Here is a 22,415-nt window from a genome sequence, read left to right as displayed (position 1 = left end):
GGACATTATAAATATATGGAAAATGTCAGAATAAATTTAAGTACCTTCAAGAAGCATCTGCTGAAGAACTACTGTCAAAAATACTGTGCTATGACCTTGAGAACAAAAAGAATATAAGAGCTGGTCATTGCCAATGAGGAGTTTACTATGTGCCTGAAGAAACACGCAGAAGTATGTGAAGAAGTACAGTTCTCATGGCTGTAATCCATATGGGTCAAATGAAGTGCTACCTTGTATATTAAATACAATTTGGTAATAATGGTATTTTTAAGGGTATGAATTATGAACATTATTAGTTAAAGGAGTTTAAATGAAAGGAGTACTTGTAGCCAATTAAGAAATATGATAGGAGTGCTTGCAGTGAGTACGGCATGTGCTAGCTATTATTGGAGGGGCAGATGGAGTACACAAAAGTTCTTGCCCCAGTTAGTTTGCAATCTACTACCTTCTGGCAGCTCTGTCTCCACCCCTTTTTCAGCTATCTTTTTTTCTCTTGGCATTAAATACTGGAGTTTCTCAAGATTCAGTCCAGAGCCATCTCCTTTTCTGAGTCTTTACTTTCTCCATCTGGAAAATCTCATCCATTCCCATGGCTTCAATAAACAGATGTTTCACAAATTTGCACTTTCAGCCCAGATAGCTCCTCTAGTTCCAGAACCATACACCCAACTGCCTCATTGACATTGCTTCTTGAATGTCTCAAAGGATCAAACACACATGCACGTGCACGCACAAAACTGGGATTGTGATTGAATTTCCTTCCCCACTTAGTCTCTTTCCAAAGTTTCCTAGCTCAGAAAATGGTCCTAACAATTAGTGGACTGATTCAAGGCAGATGCAAGCCAGAAAACTGGAGGTCATCTCCAATGCTGCCATCCTTCTCACCATGCTATACACTTCACTGTCAAGGCCTGGAAGCTTAACCTCCTAAATATCTGGCAAAGGTGACCACATCTCTCCATTGTACACCAGTCTGTGTCCTTTGTTATGTAAGTTCCTTTGTACTTACTCTCAAGAGATCACGTTTCTTCCCCTTATTGCCCCTAATTGGTTGTTAGGTAATTGCATCAGGCACAGCTAGTTGCCTGCTCGTCACACATTCCTACCTTTTCCTGTAATAACCAAATCTAAATTTTGCTCCAGTATCTGCTCCTTCCTGCACGACTCGGGTGGATCACCTTATTTTCATCTCCTTGTAAATCCCATTGACAATGATTGGTTAAGACGTGGGCACATAACCCACTTTGGGCCAATGACACAAAAGGGAGTATGTGCTAGGTGACTTTAGAGATGGTATTTCTTGCTGTTAAGAAGAGGATGCAGGCTGGGCACGGACCTCATGCCTGCAATCCCAGCACTTTGGGAGGCCGAGGCGGGCGGATCACAAGGTTGGGAGATCGAGACTATCCTGGCTAACATGGTGAAACCCTGTCTCTACTAAAAATACAAAAAAATTAGCCGGGCGTGGTGGCAGGTGCCTGTAGTCCCAGCTACTGGGGAGGCTAAGGCAGGAGAATGGCGTGAACCTAGGAGGCGGAGCTTGCAGTGAACCCAGATCACACCACTGCACTTCAACCTGGGTGACAGTGTGAGACTCTGTCAAAAAAAAAAAAAAAAAAAAAAAAAAAAAAAAAAAGGAAGAGGATTCAGAAGGAAACAGTCCATTTCTGCGTCTGCTGACCAGGATGAGGCCTCAGTCATGGAACAGTTGCCTGGAACAGCTGCAGTCATGCTGATGCCAGCCTGAAGATGGAGCCCACAGAAAGAGGAGGGCAGCTCTGAGACACCAGCAAGCAGGTGGAGTCACCTTACTACCAAACTGCCTTCGAGAGGTGGCAAATGTTCATACTGTTTTTGTCAATTTGTAGTGAAGATTTTCTATTACTTAAAGTGGGAGTTATCTTAGTGGACACAATTTCATTCTCAACTGAATGATTAATTGAATACTAATTAAAAAAGTGTCTCAACTAAACTATATCTATGTCTGCTTTGCTTGTAGTTGGATTCTCTGTACGGAGGACCATGTCTGCATTTAGCAGGAATTCAGGGAATATTTGATGGATGAATGAATGTCCTAGTCGTGGAAATAGTGGTGAACATGATAACCAGAAAAGTCATGATACTAGATGATATTTGATGATTGCCAGTGACTGGTAAGGATGTAAGTTTCGGAGGAATTTGGAAGAGCAATAAACCAGAGTGGTCTATGTGGCTGCAGTGATCTTCACAGAGGAGATAAACTTGGAGGTGATCTTTAAGCACTGGCTGGATTTAGACAGACAGATAGACGGACAAACAGAAATGGTGGCAGTGGGGAGAGAATACATCAGGAAGGGATCCATGGGCAAGAGATTGAGCATATTTTTGTCAGTGCCTCAGCTTGAAACTAGAAAGGATGAGATGTCCTTGATAGCTACATATCAGTGTGTACCTGTTCTGAGAGAAATGGAAAACCCTTAAAGATTGTTGAGCAGGAGTGTGACCTGACCTTCTGTATCTAGCTAGTACTTAACTCCTGGGTGAAGGTGGCCCTCACTATAAAATCTCCAATTATTAGAGAAAGAGAAGGGCCCTGTCTGTGTCCATGATTGTACAATTATACATACAATGGGCAATGTAATTAAAAAAAAATCCCCTTTCATTTTAAGCTTTTAAAAGCATGTCTCCCTAGTTGAAATTGAAAGAATAATTGCAGACACGGTGTCTTACCTGTGGGCAGATTCCATAGTCATTCATTTTCAAATATCTGATGTCAGTAATTTAAGTGAGACTTCCAGAACATTATTCCTCTGTGTTACAATGTCGGCCACTCAATAATTTTAAATTGATTCATTGCTATATCTAATGGAAAAAATTATTTTAAGTACTCTACCCATTTTCCCTGAGGGGAGATGCCTGGGGAGCCTACCGTTCAATAGTTCTCTTGATGTCATGACTTGATTTTAGTGCCTCTTCAATAAGTTTTTAAGGGATTTGGAGTAGAACTTTATTTTATTTTATTTTATTTATTTATTTTTTTTTTGAGATGGAGTCTTGCTCTGTAGCCCGGGCTGGAGTATAGTGGCCGGATCTCAGCTCACTGCAAGCTCCGCCTCCCGGGTTTATGCCATTCTCCTGCCTCAGCCTCCGGAGTAGCTGGGACTACAGGCGCCCGCCACCTCGCCCGGCTAGTTTTTTGTATTTTTTAGTAGAGACGGGGTTTCACGGTGTTAGCCAGGATGGTCTCGATCTCCTGACCTCGTGATCCACCCGTCTCGGCCTCCCAAAGTGCTGGGATTACAGGCTTGAGCCACCGCGCCCGGCTAGGAGTAGAACTTTAAACATTTTCTAATACTAATTGGGGAAACCCAATGTTTTGGAAAGTAAAATTACTTGTGTGTTAAAAACATAAATTTTACAATTAAACTTAAAAAAAAAAGTTTAATTTGAGGCCGGGCGCGGTGGCTCAAGCCTGTAATCCCAGCACTTTGGGAGGCCGAGACGGGCGGATCACGAGGTCAGGAGATCGAGACCATCCTGGCTAACACGGTGAAACCCAGTCTCTACTAAAAAATACAAAAAAGTAGCCGGGTGAGGTGGCGGGCGCCTGTAGTCCCAGCTACTCGGGAGGCTGAGGCAGGAGAATGGCGTAAACCTGGGAGGCGGAGCTTGCAGTGAGCTGAGATCCGGCCACTGCACCCCAGCCTGGGCGGCAGAGCAAGACTCCGTCTCAAAAAAAAAAAAAAAAAAAAAAGTTTAATTTGAAATACAGTTGACCCTCAAACAATACAGGTTTGAACTGCATGGGTCCACTTATACATGAATTTTCTTCTACCTCTGTCGCCCCTGAGATAGTAAGACGAGTCCCTCCCCTCCATCCTCTTCTCCAGCCTCAATGTGAAGACAATGGGATGAAGACCTTTATGATGATCCACTTTGACTTAATGGATAGTAAGTACATTTTCTCTTCTGTAAGATTTTCTTAATAACATTTTCTTTTTTCTAGTTTATCTTATTGTAAGAATACAGTATATAACATACAAAATATGTGTTTACTCTTCATGTTATTGGTAAGGCTTCTGGTCAATAGTAGGACATTAGTAGTTAAGTTTTAGAGGAATCAAAAGTTATAAGTTGATGTTTGACTGTGCAGGAGTCTGTGCTCCTAACCCCCATGTTGTTCAAGGATCAACTGTAGTTGTAAATGCTTGCTCTTTTTTTTTTGCCAGTTTCAGGACTTTAAAATATTTGTAATTTGGTACATATTGCTTTAGAAAAACTTGTATGTATGAACATGATTGTATTCCTAGCCATACTTCAATAAAAAATGGTTCAATATATAGAAACAATTTTATTTTATATATTATTAATAAATATGTATTTATTCTGTGTATAGAAACTTACTTAACCTCCTAAGGATTACTCAGTCCTTTATTAGTTTGACTTCTGTAGTTGCAAGTAACAGAATGGGATTTGGCTAACTTAAGAAAAAAAAAGAAAGGCGAGGGGGCAGGAGTGGGTTTCAGAATCCAAGCAAAAAGCTGAGGCCTCAGGAGGGGCAAGAAGGGATATAGAAGGACAAGAAGGGGGTTCAGGGATTGTTGGTGACAGACAATAGTGTGGTCTCCTAAGGACACTGCCATAGTGGTAAAGTAGCTTCATCCCTTTCAGTCTGTTAGTTTCTTGGCACATGATTTAAGTTCCAGGGAGAGAGAAAGGATGATATGATTATAATTAGCCTAGCTTGGGTCTCTTGCCTATTTCTTTCTAAACCAAGGATGCAGCCAGTGCAGTGTAGACCCTGCAAAAAGGGTCTTCCCCAAGGCCAATGCAAGGTGCTCTTTCCATAGAAATGAGGCCGCCTGTGGATGCAGCCCAGGAGAAAAAGCCAGATGTCACTTACAGCATTGCTCACCTGGACTCTTAGGTGCCATTTCTTTCTAAACTTCTTTCAAATTTAGCCTCCAAACTGGCTGCCAGAGTGATCCTTATAAAACCTCAAATTGACTCTCACCCTTCTTGACTTAACACTTGTCAGTGACTCCTTAAGGACTCAGTGATTGTTTTTTTTTTTTTGGTGTCACTTCTCACCTTTCTCATCCTGCACCTCCAGCCACTAAAACTGCTTAGGGCATCTCCCATCTCTGCTCTGCACTGCTCTCCCCACCGCTTGGGGTGAGAGCTGACACTTTCTGGGTTCCTGCTGTGTGTTTGTCCATCGCTGTATTTACCATACCAGGTTATAATGATCTGCTGAAGGGCCTGTTTCATGCAGGAGAATTATATCTCACTCATTTTTGTATCTCTAGACATTACACACCACCTGCCTTTATTATTCACATTTTGCTCAATAAATTTTTGCTTAATGAGTAATTTAATGAATGCAATGTGTTTATCCTTGATGTTCCTTTACAGATAACTATGGCAAAACCTGATGTCTATAATAACTATCATCTTTTGGGAAGCTAACTAGCTTCCAACGATGTATTATTGTTCATCCAAATTCCTTAAAGGAATTCCTCACTTGGGAGCCTATTTCTGCTGTGGAAAAAAACCCTGGTTTATGTTTTCCCAGGCTTATTTTTTATGTTTCCTTGCTATTCAGAGGTACAGAGATGAAGATATACATTTTCATAGTGAGGGAAATATTGCTAGGTACTTTTCTTTCTTTTTTAAACTTTTATTTTAGGTTCAAAGGTACATGTGCAGGTTGGTTATATAGGTAAACCTGTGTCATGAGGGTTTGTTATACAGATTATTTTGTCACCTGAGTACTAAACTTAGTACTCAATAGTTATTTTTTCTGATCCTCTCCCTTCACCCACCCTCCATCCTCAAGTAGACCTCAGTGTCTGTTGTTCCCCTTTTTGTGTCCTTGCAGTCTCATCGTTTAGCTCCCACTTATAAGTGAGAACATGTGGTATTTGGTTTTCTGCGTTAGTTTGCTAAGGATTATGGCTTCCAGCTCCATCCATGTTCCTGCAAAGGACATGATCTCATTCTTTTTATGGCTGCATAGTATTCCATGGTGTATATGTACCACATTTGCTTTATCCAGTCTACCATTGATGGGCATTTAGGTTTATTCCATGTCTTTAATATAGTGAATAGTGCTGCAATTAACATAATATGTGCATATGTCTTTATGGTAGAATGGCTTATATTCCTTTGGTTATATACCCAGTAATGGGATTGCTGGGTTGAATGGTATTTCTGTTTTTACCTCTTTGAAGAATGGCCACACTGCTTTCATTAGGTACTTCTCTAAAGCAGAAATGGGAAAATCATAAAGTGACTTGGAATAACTTCCATTACTACATGTAATGTTCAGCTCTCAGTACCAGTAATTTCATATTGCTCCTCTTCTAGAATATTTACCTCCCTGCCTTTTTTTTCCTACTAGCATAACATTGGAAGCTCTCGTGAATTTGTTGTAGACTATCACCCCAAATCCTCTTAAGCCTTTTTGCTCTTTAGAATTCTCAGTTTATGTCTGCGCCTCATAGTATTTTTCCCAAAGTGTATTGTTTTATGTTCTTGTAAATTGAACTCATCACACTTAAACTGGTGTGCCTCTCCAAGGTCTCTGGATTATTCTGTACTGTTGATCTATTTTTCACTGTTTATGATTTTCTGCAAATAAGAATAATGTACAATTTATTTTGTGCTTCAGATCATTAATAAGGATATTAAATAGCATGTGCTTCAGATTTTGCCTTCTGGCATCCTGCTTTTCCCAATTTGATTCTGGCCTGTTAACAGTTATTTTTCATTCTGTCAGGGTTTTTTTTGGTGGGGGGAATTCTTGTTAAAATATTGTTGTAATATTTTTAACAGAAAGTAGCTTGTAACTTTTCTCCATTTCAGCACCAAGAAGCAAATAACCAAGATAAATTATGTCAAAAGATCCTTTTATTTTCCCCTGAAATATATGTTTTTTGGGGGAGTGTTAGTTGAATATTATAATATTTGTTAGTTGAATATTATAAAACTAAAAAATAGTGTTAGTTGAATATTATAATATACCATCAACCACTTACATAGTTCTTGCTATTGTCCAGAACTATTCTGGGTATTATTCATGGAATAGCTCATTTAATGTTCACGACAACCCAGTGAAGTAGGTCTAATTATTTCCTTCATCTTGCCAATTAGGAAACTGAGGCACAAATGAACTAGATAAATTGCTTAAGTCATACAGCTAAGTAAGTGTCAGAGCCAAGACAAACTCAGGCTGTTTGGCTTTGGAATCTGAGCTCTTAACCATCACACTAGGTTGGATTCAACCAAGGCCTCCTTAAGTGAGAGATACTGGAATGAACCAGAAATGGGTTCTATCCTCAAGATGTTTGCAACAGAACACAAGATTTGCAAACAAGCAACCTATGTCTCCCTCTTCCTTCTCTTTGCTTATCTCTCCAGTCAATCTGCAATAACTTTAACCTTCATCCTACTTCTTCTCTCCATCTTCATTACTACCACTTTGGTTCAGGACATAATTATCACATGCTGTGATTTCTACAACTATCCCCTCAACTGATATTCCTGATTCCATCTTGGGGCCCCTAAAGCTCATTCTCCACAATGTAGACCAACTTACTTTATAAAAATACAAAAATAATCTTATATCTTCCCTGCCTAAAGCCCTCACAAAATGTAGGGCCCGAAGGTGAGGAAAGGGTAAGTTTCTCCAAGGAAAATAAGGTTTCAGTTTCCAGAATAAAGGGGAGTGGATGCTGGTCAAGAAAACACAGTGGATGCCCATCTTATATCAATACCATTCAGAGGGTATGGGGCATGCAATTGATATCATACAGGGCTCTTTATTTAAATGCCTCCAATTACTAAAACTAATTTATAATTTTGATTAAATTTCTTCTTTTGAATAATTTTGAATAATCGCTTCTAAGCAATAACTTGAATTTCACTTGATATATAGAGAAAGTGATGTAGAAAGAGGTTAAGTGATTGAAAATCATTAAAATGTCTGTAAGGAAGAAATTTGAATTTTCTTTGCAACGGAACATCACATTATTCATATAGAATATTACAACTCAGGAAAGATTTTTAAAATCACTCCTTAGCCGAGGTACAGGTATGGCTCCCCTGCTTATCTGCTTGAGAATTTATCATCATGATGAGACAAGTGTCATGAGTGAATTGGACCCAGAACTGCAAAATTCAGTCAGTCTGTTTTGCTTGAGTTCATCCTAACGCCACATGGAGGTTATCTAAATGGATGTGGTGGTCAAGGTGCTCTGTCATTTATCATTTGAAAATGCTCACCCATCTCAGGAAGTTCTTGGCTTCATTGGCAAACCAAGCGAGAACTGCAGCTCAGTGAATCTATTGAATCATCCCACTTTTATGTAGAATAAATTTAGGTTTGGGGCTTTAACTGTCCTGCGACAATCAGTTATGTGATGAATTGTGGACCGTTCACTAAGTTTTATCATAAACTCTGCCATCTTTAGATGTGTCCTGTGTTACTAGCCTTAGACATGGCTGTGCTTTGGTGACAAATCGAAAAAACAAAACTGTGTCCTGCGCTTGAATAATACAGAGAATGAAAAATGTTTAGGGATAAGAAAAGACATGAGTATAATGTATGTGCTCAAGAGAAGTGTTTCTATGTAGTCAATAGTCTCAGATCCTTCGGCATGTCCTGAACAACGGCTTTCTCTGTGCCGATTTTCTGCTAAGGTAGCATTTGTTCAGCTTTCATGAATGATCCATTGTATGGGATGGTATATGAGACCAACAATTGTTCTTGAAGTTATTGGCATCTCGGGCCAATCTTTACTAGCTTAGTCTAAACTCTGTTTGACTATCAATATAATATTGAGAACCTGGAAGTATCAGAGCAGGTTGGAAAGATGCTACTTTTTAAGGAATAAAGGTTGGTTGTGATCCTAGATTTTAGAGACATTAAAAGGCTAAAACATTATTTATCTCTTTTATGATTATGAGTATTGATTACTGTTATGTAAAAATTACCCAAATTGATTAGCTTAAAATAACCATTTTCTTTCGCTCATTATTTAGATGGTCAGGAATTAGGAAAGGGCTTAGCTAACCTCTCTCATTTGGGATCTCTCATGGGGTCAGGTGTCATCCAGGGCTGCAGTCATTTGGAAGCTTGACTAGGCAGGGCATCCTCATATGAGGATGGCTTACCCACATGGTTGCAGCGGATGTGACTACCATGGCATTTCCAGCATGTTGGTCTCTGGGTAATCAGATGTGTTATATGGAGCTTAGCCATCCCCCTATGCTGAGCATGCCAAGAAGACAAAGAAGAGGCTGCATGAACTTTTCTCACTTAGCCTCAGAATTATGCAGCATCGCTTCCACTGCATTCCCTTGGTTACTGGTCACTAAGACCAGTCCAGATTCAAGGGAGGGGACATAGACCTCACTTATCATGGGAGAAGTATTAAAGAAGTTGCACTCATATTTTAAAATTATCAAAGGAGTCAGCAGTGGGTAGTTGGGAATACCTTCCTCCTGTTGCCCAAGGTAATTTCTGGGAGTATCCACCATTGAGATACTTTAACATTTTTCATAATGATGAAAATTATGAAGACATGATTTTACTTCAGTGTTCCTCTTTAAGGCCCATCGTAAAATACTAATGTATTATTTCTCTTCTGAAGCAGAGCCAAGAATTTTATCCCAACTGCTATATGGGGAGAAGAATAAAAACTGAGAAGTGTTTGGATCTGACTCAAAAAATTGGGATTTTAAATCCACCTGTAATGCAAAACCATTCTTACCCAATGCTTTGTAAATTCTCTTCTGAGTTTGACAAGATTTTATTTTTAGCCCAGCAAATAAAAAACCCATTTGAACTACCTCATTCTTGAATAGCCACATATTAAAGATAAATATGGGGCTATGAATGATATGTTGTCTGCTTTGTAAACTCAAGAGAATACAAATTGTGCAGCCCTTTTAATAAGCAATTTCTTTCCATAGACCTTTAGTACTAGCAAATCTGTAAAGGTCTATTGCTGACCCAGATTATCCTATAGAAAAATGAATCTTTTCAAAGTCAGCATTAAAATTCACATTATTCAGGGCTCTCTTTTTCATGGTTTATCTTCGAGCATGCCTATGGGAGTGGTTTTGCTCCACATACAATAGTATCATTGCTGTCTTTAGCTCAGTCAGTCCTACGGTGTTATCCATTATACACAGGAGTGTCTAATGGCTCAAATACCTATCCTCAATTTTATTTTTCTCTTCTGTGAGAGAGTCTTTCAGATATAATGTAGTTAATGATAGTCTACATATGAAGGTAAGGCACCTGATTCTTCACAATTATAGTGGTGGACTATTACTGAAGACTAAATCTCAGGGTAGACACATGTAGGCTTTATTTTAATGGCATCCCAATGAATGATGAGTTCTATATTTCAAGCTAGTGAATTAAAATAGGCTGTTGCATTTGCATCTGTTGAAATAAAGTAATTCTCCTTGACTTAGTATGTGGAAGTTAAGATAACCATGAAAATTACTTAATATTGCTTTTATTTTCTGGTTCTCAGCTGGAAGCTTCTCTCTAAGGTCCTTCTATTAATGTACTTCCTACCATGTTGATTAAAAAGCAAAGCAAAACAAGACAATTCTCTTTTTATTGTCTCTATGTTCCTATCCTTAAATGGTATATAATATGTTTAAAAGTGTAGTGGTTTTTCTAATTGCAAAGGTAATACTTTAAGCAAAAAGGAGATAAGAATAAAAAATAACCTGTTATCTTACTGCCCTAAGATTATGTGTTTATATTCTTTTCAGTTAATTTCTCTACTATATGTATATACATATCCACATAAACACAAATTATTCTTGAATAAGTAATGCAGTCTTATGGTTCAAAATTCAAAAAGTAAAAAGGTTATACAGTGAAAAATCTTCCTTCTTCAGAACCTTAACTGTCCAGTTCTCTCCAGAGATTTCAAAGTTCTGTGATCTTGCAGAGATGTTCTAGTTCTAAGTAGATTCAAATAATTATGTGTGTATATTTTTATTCCCCTGCCACCTAAATGGTGGCATAATTTTCAAATTGTTCTTTTTTTTTTTTTTTTTTTTTTTAGAACAGAGTCTCACTCTATTGCCCAGGTTGGAGTGCAGCGGCACAATCTCAGCTCACTGCAGGCTCTGGCTTCCAGGTTCGAGCTATTCCCTTGCCTCAGCCTCCCAAGTAGCTGGGACTATAGGCACCCACCACCATGCCTGGCTAATTTTTGTATTTTTAGTAGAGACGACAGTTTCACCATGTTAGCCAGGGTGATCTTGAACTCTTGACCTCAAGTGATCCACCTGCCTCAGCCTCCAAAGTGCTAAGATTACAGGGGTGAGCCACCACACCGGGCCTTCATATTGTTCTGTGTCTTGTTTTTTCATTTAACTATCCGTGTTGGAGCTATTTATATATTAATACAAAAAGCATTTTCTTTTTAAAATGATGTATGGTATTCAATAAATGAATATATATGTACACACACACACACACATAAATTCGTTATACCTTTAATTTACTTAACCAGTTCCCCATTAATGGTTATTTAGGTTGTTTCCAATCTTCTCTTTTCACAATTCTGTGATGAGGGAATTGTGTATTAGTTGGATAGGGCTGTCCCAACGAAGTTCCTTAGTTTAGGTGGCTATAACCACAGACATTTATTGTATAATAGTTCTGAGGCTAGAAGTCTCAGAGCTAGAAGTTTCTAGTTCCAGGTCTCTCTCATTGGCTTATAGATAACCATCTTTCTGCTCTGTCTTCTCACATCATCTTCTTTCTATGACTATGTTTCTGTGTCCAAATTTCCTGTATTTACAAGGACACCAGTCATAATGGATTAGGGTCCACCCTAATGACCTCATTTTACCTTGACTACCTCTGTAAAGATGTTATCTCCAAATAAGTTCACATTCTGAGGTACCATGGCTTAGGATTTCAACATATAATTTTGAAGGGATGCAATGCAACCTAAAACACCTAGTATTTTGCACATAAGTGTATTTGGGGATATATTTGTAGAATTAGAAATTTGAAATTCTAGAATTTGAATCTAGAATTGCTGAGTCAAAAAAAATGTGTATGCAATTTTGATAGATATTGCCCTATCATTCTCCATGCAAGTTATATGAATTTACAGTTCTCATGAGCAATGGATGAGCATGTCTTTTTCCTCAGCATTTCACCCAACAATGTTATCGAACTCTGGATCTGTTACAATCTAATACATGAAAACGGTTCTGGATGTGGTTTTAATATGCATTTCCATTAAATATGTGTGGTTGAATATCTTTTCACATTGTTAAATACATATTTTCTTTAAAAAGATGGGATCAAACAGCAAATATCATTTTGTAACTTGATTTTTTCCATTTAAGCAACATATAGTGGACATCTTTCCCTATTATTTAATATTTTTCTATAACAGGAAAGTAATATGGCTCCATACTATCCCATTGGATATCTGTGTCAAAATTTACTTAATTCTCTACTGTGCATTTATGTTGTTTCCAACATTTTTACTTCCAAAATAATGCTGAGATAGCTATAGAGATAAGTCTTTGTGCATAGCTAGGATAGAAATGAACTCTTTGGTTTTTGTACATAGATTTTTGAAGCCAAATTAATAATTAAATAGTCATATTATTGGTATACCTTTTAACCTTCCTGTTTCCCCTATAGAAAGTGCTTGCCTGTGATTTCAAGAAATCTACTTCTCTGCAGTTGAGGTTGGACTCAGATTTTTTTATGCACTAGAAACCAATTTTCCTGTAATGAAATTCACTTGTCTCTGAAATCAACTGTGCCATGTACTATACCATACTGTAAGTATGAGTGGATGGCACTACTATGACAGAGTAGGGGGCAGCATGGTTTTGGACAGTTGGAGTCTTGTATCTCTCAATTTACAGCTTATATTCATAAGACAGCAGAATAACAACAATCAACACTCACTGAGTGCCTGAAATGTATTAACTCATTTAAGTTATTCAACAAAGATAGGAGAACTAACGGGGTAAGGGACACTGTAATAGACAGCCATTACTGCAATAATGCTGTGTAACAAACTATCCCCAAACATCAATGTCTTACAATAACAAGAATTTAATTTCGTTTTGCTCATAAATCTACATTTGGCTAAGATTCTGTTGTGCTTGGCTAGCACCAGCTGAACTTGAATCAACCCCACATGTTGGATCCAAATGTATTCCACATTTCTCTCATTCCCATTTGAACTAACAGCTATTTGCAGCATGCTCCTCTCATGTGAACAGCAGGAATGTAAGAGGCAAATCAAACTGTGCAAGTACATTTAAGGCCTCCATTAACATTTCGTTGGCCAAAGCAAGCATGTCAGAAAACAAGTTTTATATCAACAAGGCAGAGAAAATGTGTTTCACTTATACTGAGAGAGAATTGTAAAATTGCTTATATTCTATCCCAGGAGAGAGAAGAATTGGAACTAATAAATATGATCTATCATAAATACCTTTGAAGAAAGGATAAGGGACAAATTTCAGTTTTCATATGGAGACCAAAGTCATTTTTTTATTGTTGTTGTTAACACTGTGTCTGAAGTCTTAGGTGGCTAAAAGTCTCATAAAAGGCCTTTTTAATTTGAGAGATATTTACATTAAGAGATTCAGTTAGGATCTAAAGAAGAGCCAAACATTTGATGAAACACGTCTGCTTATCACTGGTTATAATCTACTGAGGAAGAAAATAAGGCATTTACACAAACAATTCCATAGCAAGATGTAAGATAAAAGATGTCCTTCAAAGACCAATTGTAAGTAAAAGGGTAGAGAAAACTATGTAATAATTGGATTTTCTTTGCTTGGTCTCCCAGTTACTAAGTTCTTTTGAAATGAAAAATATAGAAAAAGATTTCCTAATAGCTAAACTGGGAAACATTTTTATTTCCCAGAAACACCACAGATGTACTTTTTATTATGCAAATGTTAAGAGGAGCCTGTAGGAGCTCCACAGTTTTGGAAAAACAGATTAATGTGTTTCTTAGGCCTTCTGTCTTTCAACAAATTGAACAGTCTGGACTGTCAAATCGAAAATGAGAAACGAAAAAAATCTGCTTCTATGAAGAATCATACCAATAAAAATTTAAGACAATAAGACCTATTGTTAAGAAATTTTAAAATCCTTTTAGTCTTTGAATTAAGAAAATGTGTAGTTAGAGAAACAAACACAATATAATATAGCACTCTGGAAAGAATTCATCTCAGGTCATTTATTTTAGAAATTGGAGAAAATATTCACCTGTGAATGTAGGAAACCATTGTTAGTTATTTTTGATATGAAAAAAAATAACAGCTTGAGAAAAAAATTTTAACAATTATCTCACTTGTATTGCATTATTTCGACCTAAATTATCTGAAAGATCATTTTGATGGTGAAAAAACCTCTATTGAGACTGAGATTAAGTGTATTTCCATATAGCTTATTTCAAAAATTGAGACAGATTTTTATAGAAACATTGTCTTAACTTTAATGGTATAGATATTTGAATTAATTTTTCCCAACAACTTTCTAAGATTTTTATAGCCTATGTGAGAGTAATACAGAATGAGATTGGTAAGCAGTGGTACCAGTAAACTCATTATAATGTAAAAGAATTTCACCACAGGAGGAAAATTCAGGGTGCAGCTGAGTTAACAGTTTCCACATCAATTTGATATGTTCTAATGTGTTAAAAAGGATGCAAAAGCCGGGCGCGGTGGCTCAAGCCTGTAATCCCAGCACTTTGGGAGGCCGAGACGGGGGTATCACAAGGTCAGGAGATCGAGACCATCCTGGCTAACATGGTGAAACCCCGTCTCTACTAAAAATACAAAAAAAACTAGCCGGGCGAGGTGGCGGGCGCCTGTAGTCCCAGCTACTCGGGAGGCTGAGGCAGGAGAATGGCGTAAACCCGGGAGGCGGAGCTTGCAGTGAGCTGAGATCCGGCCACTGCACTCCAGCCTGGGCAACAGAGCGAGACTCCGTCTCAAAAAAAAAAAAAAAAAAAAAAAAAAGGATGCAAAAACAACCGAAATGGATGAAGACAATAATACAATATTTTAGGATCTTGATTACTGTGGGAAGATTGTGAGATACTTTGTCTGATAAGACACAATTTAAGGCAAAGTCACACATGTTTATTGGATGATTTTCTGGTGGAAAAGTTTTTAAAAATGAATCTTTTGTGGTCACAGAAAGAGCAGAAAATAGTCTTCTAAACATGGTTTTGAGTTCTAACTTTGCCATTTATTAATGAGTTACTCATCTTCTCTGTGACTTACTTTTCTACTCCATAAATTGTGATAATAATATCAACTGCAAAAGTTGTGATAAGATTGAAATGAGATAATTTTACAATATAATATGGTTACAGATTATGTAATATATAAACATATATTTTTATAATGTTATCTATGAATGTAATATAATAATTGCCCCACATACAAGAGTATTAAATAAATGATATTATTATAACAATTTTCCATCAGAAACATGACACTTTAAAAAATTTTTTCTGTTTTTTGAGACAGGGTCTCACTCTGTTGCCCATGCTAGAGTGCAGTGGTGTGATCATAGCTTGCTGGAGCCTTGACCTCCTGATCTCAAGCAATCCTTCTACCTCAGCCTCCGGAGTAACTGGGACAACAGGTATGTACCACTACCCGCCACTGATTTTTAAAATTTTTATAGAGACGGGGTCTCCCTATGTTGCCCAGGCTGATTTTGAACTCCTGGGCTCAAGTGATCCTCCCACATCAGCCTCCAAAAGTATTGGGATTATAGGTGTCAGCCACTGTACCTGGCAGAAACTTTTTTTTACTTAAAAAATACAGACTACCTTTTGAGTCAACTAAGTGTTGCACATGTTTTCTGTGTAATAGTCAACTGCCCTGATTACAGGGGCTTACAAAAAATGTAAGTATATTTACCAAATAGAGGAAAGGTTAATACATCTGTGAAGCCATTACTGTATTAGCTCTCTATTGCTGCATAATAATTTTTATTTTATTTTATTTTTTTTGAGACAGAGTCTCATTCTGTTGCCTAGGCTGGAGTGCAGTGGCTTAATCTCGGCGCACTGTAGCCTGTGCCTCCCGGGTTCCAGCAATTCTCCAGCCTCAGCCTCTTGAGCAGCTGGGACTACAGGCATGTACCACCACACTCGGCTAATTTTTGTAGTTTTATTAGAGACAGAGTTTCACCATGTTGGCCAGGCTGGTCTTGAACTCCTGACCATAAAATAATTATCCCAAAATTTATCAGCTTAAAACAACAAACGTGTGTTATCTCAGTTTCTGTGGGTGCAAGATTATGGAGCAGCTTAACTGGGTGGCTCTGGTTTACAGTCTCTCATGATGTTGTGATCAAGACATTGGCCAGGGTTGCAGTCATTTAAAATCTTGACTGGGGCTGGAAGATCCACTTCCAAAATAGTTTGTTTACATGGTTTTTCGCAGGAGGCCTCGGTTCCTCATCATGTGGACCTCTCCAGTGGGGTGCTTGAGTGTCTTCAAACATGATAGCTTGTTCCTTTGTGGGGGAAAATAATAATACCCATAGGTTCATAACTGGAATGGACCTCTGTTACAAAAGAGATTAACAAGAGAAAAACAAGGACAAGTTTCTTAACGTATATATTTCACAAATGTATGGGAGATATCCAGGGAATGAATAGTTCTTAAAGAGGTGGCTTCGAATTCCAGCTTCTATAGCATCTTCAACAAAACAGTAAATTTGTAGAGAAGTAACAAGGCAGAGGACTCTGACTCTTAACAGGTAGCAGCTTGGAAGGAAGGCAAACAAATGGCAGATAAAAGTTTGTTAATAATGCTTGTTAGTATTAATTCCTCTGGTATCATCTGGCTGTTGTCTTCCTCTGGTATCATCTGGCTGTTGGGTATCTAAAGCTGATGTCAGTGGTTAACCTTTGTTCTCCCTGGTAGAGAGCAGGGAAATCTATGTAAATGTATGTCCTGCTTTCAGACAAATAGAGGGAGGGTAAGAGCTCTCTTGCATCTATTTCTTCCTAATAATCTTCAGCTCAACAGTCTTTCATATTTTAGGGAGGCATTTCTGGTCTCCCACACCCCAGAGGAAGTGTTTCATGAGAGAGCAAAGGGGAGACTGCAATGAATTTTATGACCTGATCCTGAAAGTCACATGCAGGTACTTTTGCATATTTTATCTGCAGAAGAACCAAGTCACTAAGTCCAGTCTACACTCAAAGGAGGAATATAAAAAATAGAAAAATTGTGGACACATTTTAAAACCACAACAATCAGTCTGCAGAAAGTATGATTTGATGTTGTGTGTTTTTTTCCTTCAGTTTACTGTTATTTTGACATGCAATTGACAAATAAAGTGAGACTTAGGGTCTAAAAGGCTGTAAGAGTTTAGTAGAGTTGATAAGAGGTACTTCTTAGGTAGCAGGGAAGTAAGAAGAGAGTGAGGACTAGAGTCTCCGTTTGTTTAAATAACCAAGTCTTTAGTCTCTAAGATTAGAGAATCAGCAAGTTGTTTACTCACTCCAAAATATACAATAAATCCATTTTAATAAGACAAAGTGTCCCTTCATTGATGACTTAAAAATAAAACCAGAAACAGTTAAATGAAGCCTAGCGAAGCCCTAGGAAAAAGGCTTACAGCATCACATCTAGGAGAAAGTTCTGAGATTATCTGTCACATATTGGATGGTTTTACAAAATTGTGTTTGACAGGTCGTTAAGGTAGGAAAGAAAATCTATAGGTTAAATGTCTCAAAGAAATATAAGTCAAATATTGATCAGCTGTACTAATCAAGGGTGTTTGAGTTATCCAAAATATTTTTCCACTTGGCTCTGGATATTATTATTTAGAGAATTCACCATTCTTTTCTTGCTCTAAATGTGTTCTGGAATTATTACCAGGAGATTGCTTTCCCAGGTTATGCATGAGTTAAGGAGTTTGGAGTGGAGGTGAGTGGGTGCAGTGTGATACAAAGGGAAGCCAGCCTGTCCTTAATATTCACTTTGGATTTGTACTTGCCATGGTTTTGTTTTCTATCTGTTGGGGTTGGTGGAGAAGGATAGTTACATGTGTAGGCTCTAAGTTGGAAAATATTTTGATATCAAGAAAAAACGTTCCATAACTATACTGAAGAACTAAACCCTAGGGGAAAATCCAGAAAGTGAAAAATAGACCTGAAGAGGAAAAGTTCAATCATATGACTTTGGAAAAGGATATAATTTCAAACCTTTTTTCTCAATTTGACTTGAGTATGAAACATAAGGTGATGGGAGAAAGAGAGAGAGCAAAAATAGGAAGAAGACTGCCCTTCTGAATGAACTGAGATTTGAAAAGAAATGTGTGTGTGTGTGTGCGTGTGTGTGTGGTGTTAGGCCATTCTTGCATTGCTATAACAAAATACCTGAGGGTGGGTAATTTATAAAGAAAAGAGGTTTAATTGGCTCATGGTTCTGTAGAATATACAAGCATGGTGCCAGCATCTACTCAGCTTCTTGGGAGACCTCAGGAGACTTTACTCATGGTGGAAATCGAAGTAGGGCCAGGCACTTCACACGGCAAAAGCATGAGAGAGTTGAGGGGGAGGTGCCACACACTTTAAATGACCAGATCTCATGAGAATGGCCTCACTATCGGGAAGACAGCACCTATGACTCAAATGCCTCCTACCAGGTATTTGAAAGACCTGCCCCCATGACTCAAATACCTCCTACCAGGCCCCACCTCCAACATCTCCAATTCACCATGAGATGTGGTGGGGACATATATTCAAACTATATCATACACACATATATATGTGTGTGTATATATATATAAACATATGTATTTATATATATATAAAGGTTATAATGCAAGCTGGTCATATGTGTCTGTGTGTGCATATATATACATACATACACATGTATATACACATATATATGTGTATACACATGTGTATATATGTGCATATACATACATACACACATATATATGTGTATTATAACCTTCATATATATATACACACACATATATATGAAGGTTACAATACAATGGGGAGGAAGGAGCCAGTGGACTAAAGTTGCTAAGAAAGAGGATGTCAACTCCATCCTTCACTGGTAGAGCTGACTCCAGTCTATTGACTTTTCTTACAACTGTCTACATCTGCAGGCAGGGGAACCCTGCCTGGAACTTTGTTAGTGGGTCTGTTAGCCACAAATTTAGTGCACAAAGGCATCCAGTGGTAGATGAGATCTAATTTTGTGGTGGTAAACCATTGGCCTTGGTGTGCCCTAATTGTGTTTACAGTAAAATTGAAGACTATTAGCAAGAGTCGGAAATCAGCTGAACGATCATAAATAATTGGTCAAATGAGTGGCAGTACTGCCCAGTCAACAACATCATTTTTGTGGTTAATGGTGTTTAGGGAGTGCCCTCTGGGTGCCTAGCATAAAAGAGGCAAAAGCTGTGATTCTGAGGGAATTACCAGGCCTGATTTCCTCAGGACTCCATTGTGCTTTGCTCTGGGAGTGCCTGATTCCCTTGTGCCACTGCTACTGCAAAAATAACCTTCAACACTCCTGCTTCCCACCCACCTGCTTCCTTCCTCTCTCCTCATCCCAGAAGCTTAATCCTCCCCTGCCAGCTAAACTTCAGTGTATGGGGCCAGTTCTGCCCTCGGACTGTGGGTAGGGGAGGAGCTCAAGGTCACTGCTATAGTGCCTCAGTCTTTATGCTTTGACCCTGAGTCTCTGTCAAGGGATATGGACCACTGTACCATATTGCCTCTAGCTTTGGGGTGCTGAGGAAACTTCCAATGCAAACAAGATCCTCAAGCCTAACAGTCATCTTCTATGCCCTCTTTCTTTCACACTACACATCCAATCCATCAGCAGGTCCTGTTGATCCTACCTCTCAAACAGATTCCAGATCTGGCCACTGCCTCCCATCTCCAGGGTTACTCTCCTATTTGAGTTATTGTTACCTTTTGCCTGGATATGGGAATAACCTCTACTTTCATTCTTACCCTCTTACACAATCTGTTTTCCACATGGTGACCAGAACGAACATATATATATATACATATATATATATGTGTATATATATATGCTTTATCACTTTCACTGCTTTAAAAATTCCTTGAAAAAAAAATCAAGACTCATTATCTTGGCCTAATGTTCCTGTGAGTAGGCTCTGACTCGCTTACAGGATCTTTCTACTCCAGTCACATTTTTGTTTGTTTGTTTTTTGAGACAGGGTCTCACTCTGTCACCCAAGCTGGAGTGTAGCGGCATAATCTCGGCTCACCACAACTTCCACCTCTCAGGTTCAAGAATTCTCCTGCCTCAGCCTCCCAAGTAGCTGGGATTAGAGGCACCTGCCACCATGCCCAGCTAATTTTTGTATTTTTAGTAGGGATGGGGTTTCGTCATGTTGACCAGACAGGTCTCCAGCTCCTGACCTCAGGTGATCTGCCTGGCTGGGTCTCCCAAAGTGCTCGGATTACAGGCATGAGCCACGGTACCCATCCTTGGTCACATGTGTTTTATTGCTGTGCTATGAACAACCCAAACCTATTCCATCTCACATCTTTGCTTGAGCAGTTCCCTCTGCCTATCATGCTCTTATTTCAGCTCCTGCATGGCTGGTCCATGTAACCACTGAGGTCTCTGTTCCTACGTCACCTCCTTAGAAAAGCCTTTTTTGTTTGCTTGTTTGTTTTTTGCCATGCTATCTAAATAACATCTACACTGTGTCATTTTCTGCACCCTTACTCTGCTTGAATTTCTTCACAGCATTCATCACTACCCAGTGGCGTATGTAACATTTATTTATTGTCTGTCTCCCCTACTAGAATACAATTGTGATGAGGGCAGGGACTTTGTTTTTCCCACTACTGTATCCCTAGAGCCTAGAATGGTGCCTAGCATATTATAACACTCAAAAAATATCTGCTCCAAGTATGACTGAACAAATAACTCCTACAACGAAGTTGCTATATCAATCAGGTGAAATTCACACAGATTACACTTTCCAGAAATAACTCCTACAATCTTCCATCCCACATTATTTTGTTTACACTGTGACTTTGACACTCCACCTATTGAGAAGTGAGGTTTATGACCCTTCTGAATTTGGGCAGGTTTGTGAGCAGTCGAGGGACCCTGGTTGACTTTTGAGGCTATGTCATAAAAAGGTGTTGAAACTTTCACTTGGTTCTCTTTAGGTGGCTCTCTCTTAGAATCCAGACATCATTCAGTTAGGAAGCCCAAGTAGCCACATGGAGAGGCCACATGTACGTGTTCTGGCTAACAACCCCAGCTGAAGTCAAAGGTGGTAGCCAGTATCAACCATCAGACATGTGAGTTAAGGAAGCTTACAGATGGCGATAGCCCTCAACCATTGATTCACCCCCAACTTTCAAATCTTCCCAGATGAGACCCCTGACATTGTGAAGCAGAGACAAGCCTTCCTAGGAGTGCCCTTTCCAAATTCCTGTTCCACAGAAACCATGAGAGATGATTAATTGTTTTAGGTCACTAAAGTTTTTGATTTGTAGTACAAAAATAGATAGCCAGAAAAGAATGAATGAACAACTACCCTCCCTGTTTCCACCCTCCCATTGCTGAGGTGTGAATACGATGGCAGAACCTGGAGCAGACATCTTAGAGTCACAGAGAAGCTACCAGTAGATTATGGCAAAGTAATAAGATAAGAGGAGCCTAAGTGTCTGACACCATAGAGCTGCTGTATCAGTTCTGAGTGAGAAGAAATGGCATTCTATTTTGTTTATGCCTTTTTAATATTTGGGTATTTGTTATTCACTGCAGCAGCTGGAGCCTATATCCTGTCTCATACAAGAATCATCAACATTTTGGCTGGGCCTGATGGCTCATGCCTACAATCCCAGCACTTTGGGAGGTCAAGGCAAGAGGATCACTTCAGGCCAGGAGTTGAAGACCAGCCTGGGCAACACAGTAAGACTCTGTCTCTGCTAAAAGTTTTAAAAATAATAATTTGCCAGGTGTAATGCTGTGCACTTGGCCCCAACACTTTGGGAGGCCAAGGTGGGAGGAATGTTTCAGACCAGCATGGGTGACAAAGTGAGACACATTCTCTTAAAAAACAAAACAAAACAAAACAAAAACCTAACCAGTCATGGTGGTGTGTACCTGTAGTCCCAGCTACTTGTGAGGCTGAGGTGGGAGGATTGCGTGAGCCCAGGAGTCTGAAACTGCAGTGACCTGTGATTGTGCCACTGCATTCCAGCCTGGGTGACAGCATGAACTTCCAACTCTAAAAAAAAAAAAAAAAAAAGAACCAACAACAACATTTTAAGTGCCTACTATGTGCTAGGCTCTGTGCTTTACATACGTTATCTCATTCAATTGTCATTTCAACAGGTGCTCTCAAGATTCCT

This window comes from Macaca mulatta, chromosome 2 (genome assembly GCF_049350105.2).
Source record: "Macaca mulatta isolate MMU2019108-1 chromosome 2, T2T-MMU8v2.0, whole genome shotgun sequence".
In the NCBI taxonomy this organism is placed as follows: Eukaryota; Metazoa; Chordata; class Mammalia; order Primates; family Cercopithecidae; genus Macaca; species Macaca mulatta.
The sequence above is the reverse complement of the archived record's forward strand: the minus strand, read 5'-3'. Positions refer to the sequence as shown.